This window comes from Nannospalax galili, unplaced genomic scaffold, assembly GCF_000622305.1.
Source record: "Nannospalax galili isolate Female #2095 unplaced genomic scaffold, S.galili_v1.0 scaffold1095, whole genome shotgun sequence".
NCBI classification, from domain to species: domain Eukaryota; kingdom Metazoa; phylum Chordata; class Mammalia; order Rodentia; family Spalacidae; genus Nannospalax; species Nannospalax galili.
In genome coordinates this window covers 630,850-654,123 of record NW_008336027.1, presented here as the reverse complement: position 1 = coordinate 654,123, position 23,274 = coordinate 630,850, and the positions used below count along the sequence as shown (strand labels likewise).

General features: G+C 42.8%; 1 protein-coding gene across 3 annotated transcripts in view; it reads left to right on the top strand.

Annotated features, from left to right (window-relative positions):
* Nucleotides 1-202: 202 nt before the first annotated feature.
* Fam110b (family with sequence similarity 110 member B) overlaps nt 203-23,274 on the top strand; it is a 160,868-nt gene continuing 137,796 nt past the window's right edge. For all 3 annotated transcript variants that reach the window (XM_029562382.1, XM_017797562.2, XM_029562381.1), the window contains exon 1: nt 203-474. The gene's annotated coding sequence lies outside the window, so the exon portion shown is untranslated. The remainder of the gene's footprint in view (nt 475-23,274) is intronic.

Sequence of the window (23,274 nt, the reverse complement as noted above, 5' to 3'; positions counted from 1 at the left end):
CTAGTTATTTGACCCCTCGGAGTAGGCAGAGTTAATCAGAAGAGACTATCGGGTGGGCTTACCACGTTCGCACACAGACTCTGGGCACCCACAGCAGCCTGGTCTGCACTGAACTGGGGTGGGAGTGTCGGAGATACCCGGGTAGCTGCACTTGGGCCCGGAAGGTGGGATGGGGCGGGGCGCTTCGGGGGCGTGCCCGCTCGCTCAGGGACACCGGCTCCCGGCCGCAGCAACTCCACCAAGTTCTCTCCCTCGCTCTCCAGCCTGAGCCCTCCCGCTCCGTGCAGGCGGGCCGCTGCCTGCCCAGCCCTCCGCGGCCCCTCGGCCCGGTCCCGCTCGGTCAGCTGGGTCAGCTCGGAGCCCGCGGCGAGGACCCGGCGGCCCTGCAGCCTGCACCCGGCCTGCAGTCCCCCCGTGGGGCCCACGCACCCCGGCTCGCGGCCGGCGGAACCCGGGGACTCGAGCGCGGCCGAGGTAAGCCGAGGCGGTGGTGGGCTGCCGGGGAGCGCGGCTCGGGGTCCGGCTGCCGTCCTCGCGGCCCGGGAACCTGGGAAGTCGGGTCCGCTCCCGCTGCGTCGCCCTGGGCCCGCTCGCCCCGGCCGGGCCTCGGAGCCCCGATGGCCCAGACCGAGCCGGCCGGCGTGGGGGCCCTTCTACGAGCGACTGCGCTCCGGGGGTTCGCGGTGAGGCTGCTCGGTAGGCGCGCGTGCTGCTGGGGGGAGAGGGTGGATGACGGTCCCTCGCCTCCGGGGCGCATCCTGTGGGCGCTATGGGATCCTGAGCCGCGGCTGCCAGTTCCTGCGGGAATGCAGATTCCGAGGCTCTGAAATTTTGTGCAGTCATCACCTGTGGGGCCCTGAACTTGGCGACAGTGCGCGTGCAGGCCACGGGAGCCAGGTGCCTGCGCTGCCCAGTCTGCTGCCCTCCTTTTGTTAAGGCTGGAGCCACACTGTGTCAATGGCCATGACAGGTCTCCCCAGACTGGCGTGTGGAGAAGGAAGCCAAGATAACTTTGCTAGGTGCTTGATTACTTCCAAAGTAGAAATAAAACCATTTGGCACCCGGCTTTTTTTCTTTTTTTAACCCTTTCAGGTTATTAGTCTGATTCACCACCACCACCCCCGCCCCCATGGACTTCTTTCCTGCCCGAGATTCAGACAAACTGTGAGTTTTCCCTCACAGCCAAGTTATGTCCTGTGCAAAATCTGGCACACATCTGTGACAACAGTGCAGGACTGGCTTGTGAGCGCTGCTAACGAGTTTATTTTGCAGAGGAATATGATAGTAGAATCAGCATTTTTTGCAATGTGAATAGTATGACTTCCGGTTCCTCTGTTGGAGTGGAAGATAGTAGCGTCCACCGCCTCAACTCATGTGAAGTGCCTATGATCTTTTGCACTTATTTTGTGGTTTTGAAACCTGGTCATTCAGGTGAGGTATGTATGAAGCATAGTTATCGTAGCATAAGGCCGAGTTGATGTAACATGCCATTGATTTACCCAACTACATTTAATCTGTAATGTTGCTTTAGAATATACACCATAAAATCATGAATTGAACAGAGAGATGGCAATACTTTGTGAATTTGAAAATCTGTAAAGGCATTATTAGCATAGTGCCCGGAAGACAGCAGTAGGTAAACATCAGCTAGTATTATCTTTATTTTTGTTTTCAAAACATGTTTTTTTTTTTTTTAATGTTTGGAAAAATGGTTCGTTTTCATCCCAGATCTTTTAAATCATGGTCTATTTTGAGTCTGTGATTTAATTTTAGATCAGAATTGAGGTTGGGTTGTTTTACATAAGACCGACACTCAGCTGGCTCTGTATTTACTCAATGGCTGGAAAGGGATGATTTGGTACATGGGATTTGGCACGTCTGTAAGGGCAAGACCACAGTTCTGGACCCAGTCTTGGCCTGGTGCATTTCATAATAGGAACTGATTATTTCTAAGGGCCTCATTGTCCATGGATGGTCTATAAAACCCATCTTCAGACCACGCCCTTCTTCTCTAGGTTTAGAATAATACTTTCAATTTCTAGTTGAAAACTCACTTTGCCACAGCAGTTAGGTAACACCCACCATGCCGGACTGTAACAAACGATGGACATATCTGCTGTATGAATATTCGTCAGAGCATATCTTTCTTACTTGACCTTTACATCTCGAGAGCAGGATCTATACTCTAGTTAAAAAATAAAGCTACTCACTTGCCATGTTCAGCAACCACTAGATTATGCTTTCCATTAGATATTTTATGATTGTCAGTTTTTTATCAATTCTACCTCCACCCCTCCCATTGACTTTGAAGTGACCATCTTTTTTATTCTTAAATACTTAGGTACAGGAAGGTTTTGTGTGAAGTCCTGGGGTCCTGTAGTAGAGCTGCTGTAGGTACAGCAGTGGGACAGTAGGTGGTGCTGTGGGGAGTGCTCGTGGCCCAGGCACAGCACAGGTATGTTTGCATGAAATCAGGGCGGTTGGGAAGCAGGTCCATGGCTTCCTCACCCCAGAAGCCTCACCTCACAGACACCAGCCTGCAATTCTGTTAGGCATGATGTGACTTTTTAGGTTTTTTCTTTGTGTTTTCTATTTCTTTGGTGAATGTTTTCTCTTATAAAGCCCCACAGTTGTAGATGTTAAATGTGTACTGCTTATAAAAATCATTAGCTGTGCTCTTTGCTCTTACTTTCCCATGTTAGAGTCAGATGAACTAACCAAGTCAACTGCCTCTCCAGCTAAGCTGGATGTTTTGTTTTTCCAATATGTGCTTTCGGAAAGGAGAAATAAAGGATAAGAACCCCCCTAGCATCTTGAATTGATTTAGGAAAACACTTCCTAGGGTTAGTTCCCCTCTGCTCTTGTTGATTTTTGCCATTTTCCTGGCTCTTGGTGTGATGTGATGAGAACTGATAGTCAAGATGGAGACTCTGAAACTTTGCAAAGTCATGATTCATCCAAGAAAAACACTCATTTTATGCAGTGTGGGCATCCAGGCTAGGAAGTGGATAAGTGCACTCAGAGAAGGGTTTTCTGGTTCATAGTCAGTTACCGTGGAGGCTAAGGGCTGGCTCTGTGAACAGCATGTTTCCAGACAGCTCACTGCACTTTCTATTTACTCTGCTAAGAGCCAGGAGTTGCTTTTATCTGCTTTCTGCAGGTGAAGTGAGTGACTTGTCTGAATCACACATCTAATGAGTAGCAAGGCGTATGTGACTACCAGAGGCCCACCTCCTTTTTAAAAAATTTAACTGCTCAGTGCTGAACAGCTTTTGCCTCAGCAACTGGTGCTGTCTGCCACCTTCTCTGGAGGTTTGATGTCAACAAATCTCCATTACTCAGTGGTAGGATTTAGATTTTCTAGGTAGCATTTGGTCATCAAACTGTCTAAAAAAGGAGACGTTTTTCATTTTCAAAGGAATCTCACAATTCCTGCTTAAAGCTGACTTATTTTAGGAGAATCGATAGGGATGTTTGTTGAACTTCTTTGAACTAGATAAAGGCTCATAAAGATGGTTTAGATGCTGAGGCAATGAAATGTGTTGGGTCTGTTTTGGCTCTGCTGCTCAGGACAGTCCCAGCCCTCCTGTACTGCTGTGCCTTATTTCCTTGGGTAGAGTGGGTTTACTGCGATCACTTAAGTCCAGATGGGACTGTGATGACAGATGAACTCTTGGAGCAAATCCCTTCTCTACTCTGCGGTCACTGTTTGTTTTTGTTTCATTTTGCAGTTGAGGCAGAGCCTAACTTAATTTTTTTAAAAAATGATGTTTCTAAATTAACAACCTTATAGAAATACAAAAGAAAAAAAAATGCCAACACATGGTATTTGAGAATCATTAAGAAAAGGAGGCCACTCATGCACAGTGCTGCCCAGGAAGCTGGATGCAATGGTGACTCTGGGTTGTAAAAGATCCACTGTGGGATCAGGAACCTGGAGGGTTGAAAGATTGTTGTGGAAGATTCAGTTTCAGATGTTGGCGAATGTCACCATCTGTATGAGTAACTGGTGATAATTAAGCTACAGGCCAGGCTTCTCTGCTCTGCCACAGTCCCTTTTCATCCTGTTTGTAGACAGGTTGGGCAGATTTCTTAATGACCTTTTTGTGATATAAAATGAATACACTTATATCATGCATATGTCTTTTTTGACACTTTCAGTTTCTTCCTGCTTATGAAAAGGGACTGGCTTGAATTTTAACCTTTTTAACTTGGTGCAGTTTGTCTCCTGAGGAGACCACATATGAACCTGGTATTTAAAAACATGAGCCAGCTGGGTATAGTGCTTCTGGCCTTTATTCCCAGTACTCAGGAGGCAGAGGCAGACAGATCTATGGGAGAGCAAGGCCAACCTGGTCGACACAGAGAGTTCCAGGCCAGCTGGGGCTACAAAGAGACATTGTCTCAAAAAATAAGCAGACAAACAAACAACAACAACAAAAAAACAAAAACATGAGACTTGATTTTAGTTTTTTCTTTTATTGAGGAAATTGAGTAGGAAAACAAGTTGCTTTCTCTTTTCTAGCATTGTTGATGAAAAAATACTGAACACATGAATGATTAAACAGTTTTAAGCTAGCACTGAAGTGAAGATTTTATAATTGTAAACACTTGAGAGGTTAAGTTCAAAGGCGAACACCTCAGGACAAGGAAACAGTATGTCATTTGGCAGACAGGTTTCTAGAAGAATTGTAAGAATTTTGTGGTGTGGTTTGTGCAACAGGCCAAGATCAGTGGGTTTTGAACTTGTCCAGTCCCAGATAAGGTCTTTAAAAGTACAGTTCCCAAGCATATGGGATTTGGGGTACTTGTGTTTGTTGTAGTGCAAATCGGATTTTCCCTCTTTAAGCCACTAGAAGTTTGTTTTACATTTTTAGTTGTCTTTTTGAGGAAAAATCATAGGTAAGCTTCAAAATGACCATTCTTGCCAGTACTACATTGACCCCATAAGCTGGAGCTTAATTTAAAAAAAGAAATAATTATGAAAAATAATAGTTAATAATTTCCCCTATTATGACTATTGTAACAAGATATTTATAGGGGACTTATGTTCCAGACATGTTTTTATGAAGAGTAGCCAGTAAAGATGTGATTCTTCCTTGTCTGCATCTTGGGTTGTTGCTTTTCCCATAACTATGATTCCTGCAGCTGTGATTCAGTATCTGAGAAAAGCAACTTAAAGAAGAAAGGGTGAAGGCACTTGCGGCAGCCGGTCACATTACATTCAGTCGGAAGCAGAGGAGAGGAATGCTTCTACTCAGCCTGCTTTCTCTTTTCTCATACAATCTAGGACCTTGCTGCCCAGGCAATGGTGTGGCCCACATTTAGGTCTGGTCATCCCACTTCCTTTAGCTGAAAATCAACATAATCCCACATGGGACTGTTCAGAGGCAAATGGATTCTGAATAAGCAGGGAATTTGGAGACTTGTCTCTTAGGTGATTCCAGATCTTGCCAAGTTGATAATCAAAATTAACCATCTTGGGGCTTTTCCCACACTATAAGGTGGGAAAACAGACAACAAGTTAAATGAACATACAAACACCTAATTTAAAGCAGTAACATATGCAGTCAAGAATGAGGAAGACTTTCCCATCCAGTTTTGGAAGGTCTCATGGAGAACTTTAATTAGTGCTGAGAGGCAGAAACAAGCAGCATTTGAAGAGTATCTGATCATTGGGATGACACATGCAAAGGCCCTGTGGCAGGCAGAACTTCCACCTTTGTCACAAGAGACAACAACAAAGAAGCCAGGTCAACAGGGCCTTGCAGACTGCTGGGGATGGGTAGGAGAGATTTTCCCTTTATTCTGAGTGTGGTGGGAGCTGGAGGAAGGATTGAGCCCCTGAGGAGCTGGCTCTAATGTGCAGATTTGGTAATTCACTGTGTGTTGGAGTGCACAGAGGATCACTGGAGAAAGGCAGAAGCAGGAAGCCATTATCAAGATGTTGGGAACAGCACTGTTTGGACAGAAGATAGCAGAGTAAATGGAGAGGCCTGTGTATGTGGGATTCTGAATTTTTCCTTGTTGCCTAACACAGCGCTGACATGGAAATGCATCTTTATTCTCCATGCCACTGGAATGAAACTATGCTATCACCATGATCCAATTTCAGGTCATGAAACAGGAAAATAGGTATGTTTTATAAACAGTGGCATACAGATCAAGCTGAGAGGACTTGCCGCTTTGATTTGTATTTTGTTACTGCTTGTTCCTGACAGATGTGAGTTGAGCCTTGTGTTTGGGAGGACTGTGGGGAGCAACAGCAGGCCTTGAGGAGTCACTTGCTCCCTACAGTTAACTGTTCCAGCTAGGTGTAAGGAGTCTTCCAGATATTTCATAAACACCAGGGGAGATGTGCATTGCATTCATTGCAATTGCATACTTGTGCATCATAGACTTTTGGTGTCACAGAGACCAGGAAGCTGAGAAGGCCAGATATACTGTGGCCTTCTGGGGAGCTTCAGAACCTTGTGCATGTTTAGTGTCTGAACAGTGTCTGTGACTGGCTCTGAACTTGGAGATGTGGGAGATCCACGCTGTGTACCTCTGTCACATCACTGAGAACTACACAGGCTGGGTGTTCACACACAACCCTCAGGATCCCAGGCCAAATGCAAAATTGTAGCCAGTGAATAACTGAGTAGGTCCCAGTGGAGTCAGTGTGGGTATATACTCTGGCTCTGTATGAAGTTCAGTTAGGCCCTGAGGCCCAGCACCTCAGTTTCCTTGTCTATAAAATGAGGATGGCTGCTCGACCTACTTTCCAGGACTACTTAGGAAGTTAGGTAAGATGCTTGCAAGGTACAGAACGCTCTTCTTTCAGTCCTGGGGATTCCATACCCTACTCCATCCCTGTTATATAATGTTGTTATGGGTTACAAGACAAAAGCTACTGTATCAGATTTGCTCTGATCACCCAAGCTAGCATAGTAGTCCCTTTCCCAGCCACACTGTTCCCTGTGGTCCTATTGGATTTTATTCGCAGCCCATCCCCAGCTGAATCCTCTCTGTGTTGAGGACATCGTTCTCCAAGTTGAAATACTTTCACATTTCAGCTGCTGGGTGTACAATGTCTATTGCTGTGGCTGGCCACATGGCACAGCTGGACAAGTGTGCACACAGCAGTGCTGCTGCTGACAAGGAGGCCCTCATTCTCAGGGACCTTGAGCCCTGATCTCAAGCAGCGATCTTGCTGGACTTTGCAGTTTCTGCGATATGAAAAAAATCAATTTCATTGTGTGTACCTGTTCTGAGCAGTCTGAAGATTATTTTGGAACAGAGAGGTTGGAGGGGAGGAAGAGATTATATTTGGAAACAGGGGTTTTGGGGGGATACTGGTTCTGCAGTGGCTTTTGGGAGGCTACTGCACCTCAACACTGTGACCTGTTGGTGCTTTGATTTTGATGATGCCTGCATTTTTCAAAAGGAAATCATACTTGTTTTAGAAATTATGTATTCTTCTGTGGACTCAGTCCTTCACAGTGCTTGCTTATTGACTTTGAGTGAAGATTGGTAAATAAAATGCAAAGACTCATCTTCAGACACTTGTGAGGACACTCTGCAATCACATTGTACATAGAGGACACATTTAGTCACTATATGCCGCCTCGGTAGTCCGTTCTCTTCCCTTGGCTGCCAGGGATGCTCATTCCCATGGTTGTCATAAACAGTTGTAGAATACTAGCTTAGTTTGCAGACGGCCCTTGGTTTGGTCTACACACAGCACTGCAGTTGGTAATATCAGGAAGTACCAGCAAATTGTGGTAACAATTGTGTGTTTTCACTGCATAAAAGGAAAATAGTGAATTGGAGGGTTATTGTGTATTTGGCTATTGTTTGCACATATAAAAGTCCTTTAATCTGTCCCTGTCTATGTTTTGTCAAATGATCATTAATTGGCATGTTGTGTTTTTCTTCCTAATCAATTTTGTTCTTGTTTAGTGACCATGAGGAAAGTAAGAAGGACTGTTAGATTTTAGATGACTGACCTTCGATACTCTTCAGTGTCTGTTGACCTCAGTACTATCTCATACCTGGCTTGAAGGGTCTCAGCTATGCAACCTAAATCATGATGCGTTTTGGCCAGAGTGAACATCATGTTTAAGGGGATAGTCTGTGCAGTAACTTAGTTCTTTAATTTATTGAAGGTTTTATTTTAGTTCTTTGTAGTAAACTTTTTGATGTATTTTTTAAATTAGAGATATTTTATTAACATTGATTTCTTTAAGAAGTAACAATTACATTGAAAGACTTTGTATAGGTGGAGAATTTGGAAAGAGAGTGAGTGGCAAACTCATTATAGGAACAGTGACAAAATTCTCATCATTGTAGTAGAGCTCTCAAAAACAATTTCAAAAAATTATAGTGGACATAAAGACTTTGAAGCTGTGGTCCTCACTCCACACGTGGTCCTGTGTATCCCAGCCTTGATGTTGAGCGTCTCCCATTACCGGGCACTAAGAGGTTTTCCATTATTATTCTGTTACTTTTACAGTCCCAGTATGCCTTCACCTATGCCCTAATTGAACTTCTAGAGATGAAAATCACAGTCTGGGAAGTGAAAAAAAGTAAGTTCTTGGTAGTAAATTTTTATTTATGACTCATTATCACATATATATATATATATATAGTGTGTACTTTTAGGTAGTGTCAGGGAAGATTTGTGGTCTATCTATACTGCTTAGATTTTTTAAAATGAACTTTTGCTTAGAAGTGGTGGGAGTCCCACATGTGCCATGGATTTAGTGTGTCGTGTGTGTGTGTGTGTGTGTGTGTGTGTGTGCGTGTGTGTCCCTGAGTTCAGTGTGCTCAGTATGAGCATCACACAGTCACTTTTTTTCCAGGTAGAAGTGGCTCTGTCCTCACCTCAGTATGACGTGTGTTTTAACTCATGTGTCTTTTTCTTTCTTGCTTATCTGATTTCTCCTCCAGGTTTTTCTCCTTTCAGAATTCACTAGCACAGGACTGAACTGCTTTTCTTGTTAATCCCCTGTTGTTATTTCCCCAAGGGCTTTCCAGAGTCATTCCTCCACAGGAAGCATTCTGCTGTTTAGGTACTGAGAGTCAGCACTAAAGGAACCATACCACAGAGACTTTAATTAGGCATACTGACACAGCATCAAGTCTTCATACAGTGTATGTCTGAAGTACTTACATGTCTTCATTTTACTCCAGTTTTGTATTTTCTCAGGTAGCATTCATACATATGCCTTGTTTCAGTTAGGATGCCACAGAAAAACAGAACTGGTAGCAAAACACACAGGAACAGTTTTATTACTAGGAAGTAGCTTGTGTGACTGGTATGACTAGAGTGGCTGAGAAGCCCCGTGACCTGCTGCCTGAAAGCTGGAAAATCAGGGCAGTCAGTAGGATAAGTTCCACACCAAAATGAGGCAGACACAGATGGCTCATCTCAAGCAGCCAGGCAGAGGGAGCCTGGGAGGAATATGAATGAATACAGTCTTCTTTCACCTTTTTGTTCTGGTTGGTTATATAATGTCCACCCACTTCATGGAGGGCCATCTGCTTTACTTAGTCTACCAATTCAATGCAGATCTCTCCCACAAACACAGACACAGTCAGAAATGTTTAGCCAGAATGTCTGGGTACCCCATAGGTCACTTCAATTGGTGTGTAGCATTAACCACCGTCTACCTGTTGTATGATCAGCATGCCTCATTAATTAACTGAAGATAAATTGTGAAGGTAGTTTTCCAGTCTTTTGAAGCAAGCTGCCTCCATGTTAGGATCAGGTACCCGCTACGTCTTGCTTCTCCATGAAGCCTTTGGGGCTGTGCCTGTCACATCTCTCTTCCTTGCAGCACATCAATCATTGGCTCAGTTAACTATAGCATCTTACAATGCTGCTTTGGTTTTACATGTCTCTTCTGTGAGATTGGAAGTTTTCCCCCTGGAAAATATTGTCTAGGAAAGGAAGAGAGAGGTGTCATTGATAACCCTTCTCTTCTGTGATCTGCAAGAGACTTGTGGTAATGTTCATAGTCACAAACAGCTGTCAGTTCTGCCCAGACCAGGTGTCCACCTCCTGCTTTACGCTCAGCATAATTTACATTCAAGTTTGAGGCCATAAAAACTACTGTACATAATTATATTTGATTAACAGTTTTCATTCTCATTTGTTCTTGAGATTTAAAACAGGTTTGGAAATGTTTTGAAACTCATAAATATACATTATCTGATATCAACATAAAGTAGCTGGTTGATTTGATGGTAGGTATCATTTTAACCTGATATGGTAATTAGTACTGTTTTCAAAAACACTTTATTTATGACTGATTTTTTCCTCCCTAAGTACATCTAATAAATCATAATAAGTACAGTGTTTATTTTTATCATTGCTTACATGTTCCTGGCACTCTTTGGGGATTTTGCTCATATCCTTTGTACTTACATGATGGTCCCATCAAGCTATGGTTGACATGCTTGATGCATTTCAAGGTGCTGAGTATTGGGAGATAGAACTCTGGAGATGATTAAGTCAGGAAGGAGGATGAGTCTGCATGATGGTATTGCAAAAGAGCCAGGTATAGATACCTCATCTCTCTCATGAAGACATTTATGATCCAAGAAGAAGTCCTTACCAGACACAACAGATCTACAGATGCCTTGACCTTCTCCAGACTTGTGAGAAATAAATTTGTTTATAAACCACTCTATGTATGTATGTATGGTATTTTACAGTAGCAGTTTACATAGTTTAACCCCCCACCCCCGAATAAAAAGTAATTCCAACAGAATATTGTGTGTTGGAATGCATGTTTTCTCTGCATTTTTATGTGTAAAGCAACAGAACTATTGTAAAAGACTTTCCTCGAAGAGCCATTTGTGCTCAGAGACTTAATAATAAATTAGTTAATCAAGCTCTATAGAGACCTGGGAAGCTCGTCTTAGGAAAGAATGAGTTCTTCCCTGCAGCTGAGCCGGGGGTTGGGGGTTTCACAACAGGCACACACTTATGAACCAGGTACCCTGAAGGCTGAGGACAGTTTAGAACTCCTCAGGTGTGTTTCCACCAGGTTCTATCTGGCAGCTCTCTGGAACCCCAAACCCTTTGGGCATCCCTCGTCCTAGTTTTTCTCCTCTCCTGACCCCGGAATCTGCCCTGCCTGGCTCCTTTCTGCATTCCTGAAGTACTCCCCATCTTACAGCCCTTGGCCGTCTTTCCCTTCCCCTCATGTCCCTGCACTCATATTTATAATGAGCATATCACATTCCCTAGCATCTCAAAGCCCTGGCCATCATGCCTAGAACAAAGTCTCCTGTACCTTTCTGGGTCTTCCCCGACTTGGTCTCGGCTGCACCCCCAACATTGTCTCTGTCTCTCGGCCTCCATGCCTGTTCTTTCCTTGGCCTGAAGTCTTTTTTTTTTTTTTAAATATTCTCATTGAATTTTTGAGAATTTCATACAACATAGTTGATCATCTTTAGACCCCCTCCCCTATTTGCACCCCCTTACTATTCCTCACCTGATTTCCTGTACTCTACTACATGCACACACACATGCTGTTGACTAATTTGTGTTCCCAAATGGCATTTGTTGTGGGTCCAGCCACTGGAGCCTGGTTAACCCTTAAAGAAAACTGACTCTCCGTCTTCCAGTAGCTACAGTTTGCCACCAGCTCCTCAGCTAGGGTTGGTGTTTTTTACCCACTTCCCCACTTCTGTGTTGGGATTTTGGTTGGCTTGAGCATCTACTGGTCTTGTGCAGACTGTGACAGTTGTTGTGAATTCCTATGAGTAACGGCCCAACTGTGTGGCAAACTGTTTCCTTGTGATCACCCACCAGCTCCAGCTCTTGCAGTCTTTCTATGCCCTCTGCCCTCCCCCTCCAATGATCCCTGAGCCTTGGAAGGCAGAAGTTTGGTAAAGATATCCTATTTAGGGCCAAGCACTCTGCAGCCTATTCTCTGCACGTTGACCATTTGTGGGTCTCTGTGTGAGTCATCATCTGCTACATGAGGAAGTTTCTGTGGTAAGAGTTGAGAGATGCATTAATCTATGGGTATAACAATAAGTCACTGGGAGTAGGTTTAATACTATGTCCATGTGGCAGAGTAATAGTAGTGAGCTCTCCCTCTGTGGCCTCTTTTCTGCTTTAGGCTCCCTGGTCATTCTAAAAGCTTCATAATGTCTTCTTCCTAATTTTCTTTGGCCTTCTGTGTTCTGATGAAAAGAATAAAAGCAATCACATCTTCATGAGGCTGGAATAGCCTGTATGTAGAGGCATAATGTACATTTCTTCCTGGCCACGAGGCAGGGGATGCCAGTCAGACCTGAGACTGCCGAGTCCTGTGGGCAGCTCTTTCTTTCGGCTCTCTGCTGCCGTGTGAGTGAGCGTACCTACAGGTCAGGGCCAGTAAGTGTGCATGTGCTGAAGGAGTTTGGGTTTGAAGAGCCGCTCAGGAACATTTCCTGAGAGATTGTGGAGAAGTGAAGAGATGCTGCGTTGAAGGTGAATGCCTTGATTTTTCAGGAAGCACCTACAGCCCACACTTGAGCTGGTCAATATAGGGGCCACTGGCCTCACAATGCCTTCTGCACTGAAAATGCAGCCGGCATTACTCAGAGGTCCTGTAAGTATGAAAGCACCCAGCTTTAAAGACTTATTTTGAAAAAAAGAATGCAAAATTAACTCTACCATTTTTATGTTAATTGCATGCTAAAATGATAATATTCTAGATTTGTGAGATTAAAGTAAAAATGCTATACGCATCATTTTCACTTGTTTCTTTTAACTTTTTACTATGGCTACGAGAAAGCTCAAAACAGCATGTGTGTTGCACGTTCGTGGCTTGTGTTCTGTCTCCACGGGAGGCCTCCATTCCACGCTCTGCAGTTCCTTGACTTCGCATCCTCGGCGGCATTCGGAAGCATACTGTTAAACAGATGGTTGTGTGCTGGTAGAAGGGAAAGCAGTAGTAACCGAAAGCAAGACTGGCTTCCTAGAGTAACGCACGCCAAGAGGACTTGGTTTTTTCCCTTTTCGTAAGGTTACTGGGCTCGAGGATTAGACGGCTCTGTAGATTTGCATTGGTTTCTGTAAGACTCTGGAAATGTTTCCTCTGAGAAGCTTAAGGCAATTTAGAGAACAGAGTGGTGTAGCTGGTGAAATGCAGTTTTCAGAATATGGAGTATTGATTGTCACATCCAGAGCAGCCTGGAGGGTGTGTCTGGCTTCCCATGGAGATTGTTTGCTTCCTCCAGTGGTGGAAAGTATGTGTTTGTGAGAAATCAAAATTTTCAGGTTTTGGGGGGAATCTAAGGCTTGTGTCCCATGAACAGCACACTGCTGAATGACCTAGAGTTCATTCCCTGAATGGTTTTATTGGGCACAGATGTGGAAAGGCACTATGTGAGGTGCTGGCAGTGAAGGTTAATAAGTCATTGTACCTAACCTCTAAATTGTGTCAAGGGGCAAGAGAGCCACTTCAGTTATGTGGTGAGCAGTGTACTGACGGAGGTGTGTGTGCATGGGGTGCTGACCACACAGGTGCATCACGTGACCCCAGCCCAGCAGGAACCTTGACAAGACGCCACTTGATCCTGATTTCTGCCAGAATGGCTTCATATCAATTTGTTGAAAACTAAAATGATTATTTTTTTATTTATTTTTAGGTGTATGAGTCTCTTGCCTGCATGCAGTGCTCATGGAAGCCAGAAAAAGGTGTCAAATTCTCTGGAACTGAAGTTATTGACAGTTGTTAGCCACCATATGGGTGCTGGGAACCAAACCCTGGTCCTCTGGAGCACCAGTAGGGAATCTTAAGTGCTGAACCATCATTCCAGCCTTAAATCATTGTCTTCAATGATTCTTTTTCAGCAGCTCAGTATGTAACAGTTTATGCAACAGTTCTGCATCTGTGATAACTTTGACTGCTCTTGCAGAGGACCTGGGTTCGATTCCCAGCACCCACATGGCGGCTAAGAACCATTCTTAACTCCAGTTCCAGGGGAATCCGACACACTCGTATGACCTCTGCAGTATTGCAAGACATGGGTATACTCACATATGTGCAGGCAATACACTTGTACACATAAAATAAAAATAATATTAAAAAAGACCAAAAAAAGCAATTAAAAATATTTCAGGACAAAAGTATCTTGACCATCTATCTTTTTGGGGTGTTCACTGGATGTTCATGTGCTGAAAAGGCTTTCAAATTATTCCTCAAAGACCATGTTGATACCACCTTCAGGGTGCCTCTTTGCTCACATCTATACTAATCTCAATAAATATATAACCTAGTCAAGTGTTTTCAACTCTGGTTAAAAGTTAGGGATCTACTAAGCTCCTGATCTCAGAGGCTTGTTTGCTTAGGGAGATTCCTTTAGGGGTTTACATAGAACATCTACAGCTTTGCTTTAATCATCTCTAATCATCCAAGTACTGTAGGCAACCTCTAGGCAGTAAGTTCTCTTAGACTCTCTGAGAAGCCCTTCTTGATTGAGTAGCCCCTTTCATCTGGGAACTCCTCTTTGAAAGAGGGAGATCTTAGAGATGGTCATGTAACATCTGTCTCTGTGTTTAGTAGCAGTGTTGAGGGAACCTGCATACATAATTGCCCCTTGTCAACTATAATTTTCATATCTCTAAATGTCTGTCAAATGGTACAGGGCAAGCAATTTGATTAAAAATATGAATAGTAAGTTTAGGCAAAAACGAGACATGCTGTAGCAACTTAGTAGGAAATTATAGCCAACCTCTTTTCTGGCTTGATCTCTGTACTCTGTACTCAAGTGTCCTCTGGGTCCTGAAATTTTTATTTTCTGTTTTTATCTGACTTGTTTATTTTCCATAAAGTTATCTCATATTTTTGCAAAAGAAGATGGAGTTTAAAGTAAAACTAAAAGCTTCATGAATGCTATTTTTGGTCTCCAAGTTGGTTTTGATCAAACTTTAAAACAGAAAGGTTGATGTTAGAATTTTACTTTGTTGAAGTTTTCATATGAAATATTTAAATCAAGGGTAGTCAGATTTTAATATTTTTAGATGTACTTTGCAGAGGGTAGAAGGTTTTATTTTTTTCTCACTTCAAAATTGAAAAAGTTTTGAAGGTCCTAGAGAAAAAATAAATCTTTACTACTAAAGAATCTTTTTGAGTGGAAGTCTTAGTCCTCCTTAGTGCTCAGAGGGCCTTAGTGCTGGCTCTGAGCCATGGACTTGTCTGCGTTGGGCTATTTTGGGTAGTTGCAGTGTGTGATGGCAGCAGACTTGATCCCTGTGTCAGTGAAGGGCATTATGGAGACATTTGTGATTATCCCATTTCTACCTCAGAACAAACCTGCAGAGTTGTTCGAGTCAGCATTCCCTAATCCCCAAATCTAAAACCTGAATACTCAAAATGGAAGATTTCTCTGTATCCTATACTTTAGTGTTCTCTAGGTCCCAAAATTTTTATTTTCTGTTTCCATCATTTTTTTAAAAAAAAATTTTTTTATGTGTATGAAAATATTGCCTACATGTATGTAAGTACACCCATGTCATTCAGTGCCCGAGGAGGTCAGAAGAGAGTGTCCGATTCCCCTGGAACTGCAGTTACAGATGGTTGTTAGCCGCCGTGTGGGTGCTGGGAATCAAACCCGGGTCCTCTGCAAGAGCAGTCAGTGCTCTTAACTGCTGAGCCATCTCTCCAGGCCCTACGTTGCTTATTTTTCATGAAGGTGTCATAAATTTTTATGAAAGGAGATGGGGTTTAAAGGAAAACTAAAGGGACTGGAGCGATGACTCAGTGATTAAGAGCATTAACTGCTTTGTATATATGTGCATATATATGCATATGTATATATAGTAAAACTAGAGGGTTCATTGATGCATAGTCTCAAAAAGTTTGAGATTTTGGAGCATCAGAGCCCCTTGGACTCTGGATTTCTAGATTAGGGATGCTCAACCAGTCAAATTTGTGCAAATATACCAAATTCTGAAGAAAAATTAAAAATACCCTCCAATACCTGAAATAATAAGTCCCAAGAATTTCAGATTAGTGACGGTGGTGTTTTAAGGCTGTTTAGACAGTGACTAGAGTTAGTGGGGAGCATGCGCTGGGAGTGTCTTCTCTTTCCTGAGATTGGAAGGCTCATCTGCCTGAGCTTGGCTTGATGGAGTGGGTCTCATAGTCCCCAACTTCCACTCTACCTAGACTGTCCCTTTTCCTGTCTTTCCCCCACCCCTGTGTTGAAGGCCCTCACATGAGTCTCCTCACAAGACCTACCCTCCTAGAGGCTGTTTGGAATTACTGTGCTGTCTCTAAATCTGTGACTAGCTGGGCTGTACTTACCAGCAGAAAATTTTCTAACTGAGCTAGATGGCAAATTCCTGCTGTCATAGGGTCTTTGCCTGTGAATAAAAGAATACATAGAAGGCAGTGCCAAGACAAGGGTCATAGTGAAAAGGAGGAGGAGCTGAATAGTGCCATGGTTGTCCTTGGGCCCACACCAGGAGCTTATGGTGCAGACCGGTTGCTGTGCCATCTTTTCCTGGGTACAACGCTAGCCTTGCACTTCCTGGGCGGAGTCAGCCTTTTACTATATCAGAAAGGCTTTGTAGTCTGGTGGGATTAGTGACATGTATTCTCCACATTACAAAACCAGAGCCTGTGAGGGTGAATGGTGGGGAGGCAGGCTTTTGCCTGATGTGAGATTGCAGGTGCCCCAGTCCAGAATGGACTGCCATGCAGAGGGAACTGAGTAGAAGCAGGAAGCAGTGTCCAGTGGGACTGGACAGTCATCTTGCTGTGCTGCATGCCTAGTCTGAGGCTGTTGCTTCTTGGTACCTGCTGGCTCCACCCGTATCCTATACTGCTCTATTTTTAGCACTATCTTTTCTACTTCTCATTGAGGGTTGATTTCATCATACCTTAGAGGCTGTGTGCCTGCTCCATGGTAGGCTTAATGGAGCCTATTCAGAGTACTCTCAGGGGCATGGTGTTTTGAAATAGGGTCATTTCTCCCTTTAACACCACCATAAACTGATAAACACTTGGAAGCAAAGTGCAAGAGGGGTGAAGCTGCTGTCTTCTGTTCTGGGATATCACTTCCTGTGCTATGATTGTGCTGGACATGGGCCTCCTGTGAACTGGGGATTGCTGGTGTATTAAGGTCCTGGTGCCTGCAGGGAAAAGTTACAGTTTTGCCTTCTGTTCTCTGGCTTTGAAGAGGCCCAAGCCAAACTAGCACTATCAGAGCTAAATCAACAGGACAGATACCAATGCTTTGTGGAAAGGCTGTTCAAGGTGACCTGCCTTGTGGGCCCATCTACCTGTTAGGAACATATGGTTTTCTGGAGCTTCTGGAACCACCTCTCTTGGGGTTGTTGGAAAGTCAGACTCCTCCTTAGTGACACTCAGACACAGGTCACTCTAGGAAGCTTTGGTCAGGAAAGTGCTTTGCACACTGTAGTTCAGTGTCACTTTGAGGACTATTCAAACACAGACCTGCCAGTCTGCTCCAGTTCCTGATTCACAAGGTCTTGGGAGGGCTTTGAAACCCGTCTTCCCTCGCATTTGTTGATGATGCTAAACTGGCCTGATGACATCTCACTGGCAATGTGTACAGTGGCAGGACACCAGGAGCATTTAGCTCAGCATCTTGGACGGGAGGCAGAGGTCTGATGGCCTGGATGAAAACACTGCAGAGGGCTTGAAGGGGAGGAGCCCTGGCAGCACAGGAGCCATGTGATGAAGGCCTCAGCCTTTTCACCCAGAACTCTAATGAACCCATATTCATTAGTATTTGTGTATTTATGACACTGGTACACTTTAAATACATGTGGGCAAAACATGAGACAGGGTGTTGCTCTATAGCCTAGGCCAGACTGGAATTTACTATGCAGCCCAAGCAGACCTCACACTGTGATTCTCCTGCCTCGCCCTCCCCAGTGCTAGGATTATAGACTATTGCTACCACATTGGAAGAATGTTTTTATAAAATATTTTCTTGTTTTAGGATTTTAATTTTTCTAATTGGTGAGTTGGTATTTATTTTCAGAAAGCTTAGGTGATTTTTTTTTACTTTAATGTTAAATTTACATTCTCAAAATATTTTTTTCTTATTCCAACAAAAATGATTTAGACTCTGTTAAATTAATTAAACGTTTGGAAATATAATGAAGATAATTTCTAAATCTCTTCTCAGTTCCCGCAGTCGAATTGTGCTCAGTGAACCAAAGCAGTGCAAAATTAAGAGGATTTCAAGTTGAAATCTAGTGAAATTTGTATTCAGTTATTAAAACAACTTTTACTTGTAAAACAATTTAACTCTTTCAGGACTGAACTATTTATCATTAAATTTTAAACCATTCTATTTTATGATTTAATTATGTAGTTGAGCTATGTAACCTATCTCACAAAACACAACCAAGAAGAGTATCTTTTTTTAATATTTTAATTATTATTTTTATTTTATGCGTATGAGTGTTGTGCCTGCATGTAGGTAAGTGCGCCCATGTTGTGCAATGCCCATAGAGGACAAAAGAGGCTGTTGGATCCCCTGGAACTGGAGTTATGGGCAGTTGTGAGCTGCCATGTGGGTGCTGGGATTCAAACCCGGGTCTTCTGCAAGAACATTCAGTGGTCTTAACCACTGAGCCATCTCTTCAGCCCCTCAAATAGGGTATCTTAATCAGTGCTATCATTTCAAAAGGCTGATAGGTCTTTGGTGACTGTGGCTGGAGGGAAGCAGAACCTTCTCCATGCCACTTTGATGATAGATACTTTTAGATAAACAATTATGCTGGGCAGAAAGAAAGCTTGTAGTTGAATTATCTATTGTTGACCCAAATGACCCAAAATGTAGGGACTGCAGTGATGAGTCCCCCTCACACCACTAATGAACCTGGGCATCTACTCTGGGGTTCTGCCTTGTGTTTCCTCCCAGGCCACAATCAAACTGTTGCTGGGGCTGAAAGGCTCCCCAAGTGAAGTGCCCCAGTGACTGGAGAACTGGTGCTGGTGATGGTGAGGGCTAAGCTTAGTGCTTCCCTACTGAGCTTTCCTGGTACTATTTGGACTGTCAAGGTTACAGGTCATTTTCTTGGCCCAGGGACAAGCCTTAAGGTGTATCTTTCATAACGTCCCAGATTGGTTAAGCCACCTGATTCTGGCTATGCAGCAAGCCTCTTCTAAGGAAATATCTTGTGCTAGGACATGTTCCAGGGAGCCACTGTGATGTCTCCAGAGAAGTCTCAGCCCAAGGCGTGGAAGATGACACACACACACAGCAGGTCTAGCTCACTCTGCATTGCAGAAAGGTGTGTCCAGGAGGACTTTCCTGGAGATCAAATATGAGCCCAGATCCACTACATTTTAAGGCACATTGTTAGCTAGGTGAGCAGACTGGACAGATCAAATCCAGGTATCCGGCCTGACACAGTGTGGCACCTGGGAAACATGAGAAGTTCAGTTTTACAGTGTTAAGAGAAGATGCAAGGAACAGAGAAACCAGTTTTAGTGTAGGTATGGGAGTTTGAATTTCGTCCTATAAATCCCTCCTCTCAGCTCTTTCACATTATCCTGTGCTTATTTCTTACAATCATCTTTCTCTTTTTTTAATATTTTATTATTTTTATTTTATGAGTGTATTGCCTGCGTGTATGTGAGGGCACCTGTGTTGTGCAGTGCTGCGGAGGTCAGAAGAGGGCTTTGGATTTCCCTGGAACTGGAATTAAGGAGGGTTTGTAGCTGCCATGTGGGTGCTGGGAATCAAACCCGGGTCCTCTGTGAGAGCAGTCAGTGCTCTTAACTGCTGAGCCATCTCTCCAGCCCCTTACATGCATCTTTCAACAGAAGATTTGAGTATCTCTTAGGTTTAAGGTATTAGGCTCCTTCATTGGAGCTTGTAAGGTATGTATACATTTAATAGACAGAAACCAGTTTAAGGAGAAGGACTGAATTATCCAAGATCATGTGGCAGTGAGTAGCTTAGCTGAACATTTACTTGCATCTCAGTGAAAACCCAAAGGCAGAGTTAGGATGCAAACTAGTTTTTCATCAGAATCACTGGAGACAAGTGTAAAGATATTAGGACTCTGACCTTAGATTTACTTATATGTGCAGGAATAGGCTCTGGTGTTGTTAACTGTTGGTGACCCTTAGATCTGTGTTTGCCTTAAACTTGACATCAGTCATTGAGAGTGGAGGGCTTGGCAGAATATATATACTTTGTTTTCTGTCTGGGCAGAGGGATGCAGAGACCCAAGGACAGAAAACTTTGTGAGATTGCAGCCATATTCATTCATAGTCTCCCCTCCACCCTCTCTGTTCTCTTCATCTTTCTCTCTTCGCATATTGCTTCTCTCCTTGTATTGCAGTGCTGAATGCAGTGTCTTCTACATGCTAGATGGGTTCCACCACTGACTGCACTCCCAGCCACATACTCTCTTTCAAAAGATTCCTCAGGCCAGGCCTGATGGTACACATCTTTAATCCCAGCACCACTGAGGCAATCCTAAACACAGTACATACAAGCACTAATAACTGGACTCAGTGCATTTTATATGTATATGTATATATATGTATAAAAATGTATGAAATGTGTGTGTTTGTGTATATATATTTATAAATGTATGCATATGTAACAATAATAAAGACAACTAGTAATTGAGAGGGAGTTGGGAGGATATGGGAGGAGTCGGAAAGGGACTGGAAGGGATGGAAATATTGCAAATACAATAGTCATATATGAAATTATTACAAATAAAGTTTAAAAAATAGAGAAGACAAAAATAGGGAGTAAAAATATGGGCATAATTCATACACAGTAAAGAAAATTTCAATATAGAAAACTGCAATTTTTAAGAAGCAAATAGAATGGGCCTTTTTTGAAACAGAAAGTGATCATATTCATCTCAAAAAGAAATAGCAAAGTCAAGTAGGTCAGTAGCTATTAAATACCAGCTCGAAGAAATCTCATTAAACTTCTATTGCCATTTCAAGAGCTATAGAATGTGAAGAAAAGAATATTGGGTGCTTAAACAGATAGATGCATTTTAAAAAGCATCTTTTTCATCTTCAAAATTTTGTCTTCAATAAATTATTAAGCTGAAAATCTCCAACTATTATTATAGATTTTCCTTTCTGTCTCCATTTTTTCTGGATTTCCCTTCATTTAGTTTGAGGTCCTACAATTAGGTACATACACATTTAGAATGCTCAGGTGTTTGTGCTGAATTGATTCTTGTCCTTAGGCAATGTCCCCTTCTTAGCTCTGGGAACTTCTCTTGACATTCACTTTATATGATATTAATGTAGTCATGTCCATTTTCTTAGGATTAATGCATAATTTCTTCTTTTTCTCATTTTTCACATGCATTGATTTTATACTTTATTTCTTATAAATAGTGAATAGTTAAGTGTTGCTTCTTTAAAAATTTTTTACTGAATTTTTGTACATTTCATACAATGTATCTTGATCATATTTAAACTCCCTCCCCTATCTATACCCCCTATTACTCCCCACCCCCAACCAGATTTTATGTATTCTGTCATATGTTAAGACTGCTCTGGTCAAGTTTGTATCCTTAGCTGTATCCACTGGAGCCTGGCCGGCCTATTCAGCATCACTCCCTTAAAGAAGACCAACTTTCTCTCTCACCCAGCAGTGATGAATTGCTCATTCCTCTGCTAAGGTTGGGACTTCTTTCCCTACTTCTTTGCTGAGTTTTTGACTAGTTTGAGTTTGTGCTGGTTTTGTGCCTACTGTCACCATTGCTGGAAGTTCATATGAGCAAATTCCTAGCTGCCTGGAAAACTCTTGTTTCCTTGTGGTTATTCACCACCTTTGGCTCTTACAGTCTTTCTGCCCCCTCTTCTGCAGTGGCCTCTGAGCCCTGGGTGGCAGAGATTTAATGTAGGAGTCCTGTCCAGGGACGCACACTCTGCAGGCCTTAACTCTCTATATTTTTGGCACTTGTGCCTTTCTGTTGCATGAGGAAGCTTTGCTGGTGATAGTTAAGAGATGCATTAATATACTTTCTGCCCCTGATCTGCTATGTTCTGTGAGCCTTAGTTGTAGAGGTTGCATTGTAGATGTGTCACTTAGGACTGGGCATCTCACAGACACTTTCTACATTTGACTAGATGTGGAACTCTGATAGTCTCTATCTGTTGCAACAAGAAGCTTCTTTGATTAGTGGTGACTGCTATACTCATTTGTAAATATAATGATGCATATTTAGTATACAGTAAGAAATTACATTTGTCTAGGATGTGACAGATGTAGATTTTTCTCTAGGATCTGTGACCTCTCCAGCTCTTTGTATTTGGCTATGTTTACAGTACCACACAAGTTCCCTCCCATTGAGCAGGCTTTAAGTCCAGTTAGATAGCTGTTGTTTGCCCCCAAGATAAAAGTGCCACTATTGCACCAATAGCAATAATTTGCTGTGCTGGTCATTGTTGTGGTTGTTAGGCTTTACAGCTGGGGTTAGGCCTCTGATTGATTTTCTCCCTTAGCAACTTGCATAGTGTCCTCTGATACTATGAGCTGGTCTTTAGGGAGGAGGATTACAGGTCAGTCCCAGCTCCATTGCTCCAAGTCCTGTGTCTAAAGCATGTCCTGTCTTCTGCAATAGGGTCTTTAAGTTCTGGGAGAAAATCAAGGACTGTGGCAATAGCCTGTGTTATTTGTGGAGTCTCTTGGACTACCCTGGCCAACAACTCAAAAGGAGGTTTCCCTTGCCTGGCATTATGTTTCTTGTTTCTATAGTGTTCAGCTATACACATACATTCATATTGTGTGTGTGTGTGTGTGTGTGTATGTGTATCTTTCAGTAGACTTTTGACCCAGTACATCTCTCTTTGGCTTTTCATACTACCTAAGCATTATTTATCTCAAAAAATTAAAAGATATAGTTGATTTCAAGTCTGTTGTCTTACTGTCTTCTTATTTCGGCCTCACTTTGGTTCAACTAAATATTTTCAAATATTTTATGTATCTTATTAATTTTATTTTTTACTGATCGAAGAATAGATACTAATATTGCATAGACACATAGCCATGTATTCATCTATGACATTGACTTAGTGCTGAATTACTTCTCGTTCAATGTGAGAAAGTCAAGCTCGATGTTTCCATTTACTATCTTCCTAACCTTTTTGTATAATTATACTTTACTTTTATATATGTTGGAACCTCACAATGCGTTGATTTTATTTTGCTTTAAGAAACTTTTTTATATGTAGCTACACATTTTCCATTTTTGTGTCTTTTGTCCCTTCTTGGAGAATCAAGTTTCTATTTGGTATTATTTCCTTAAAG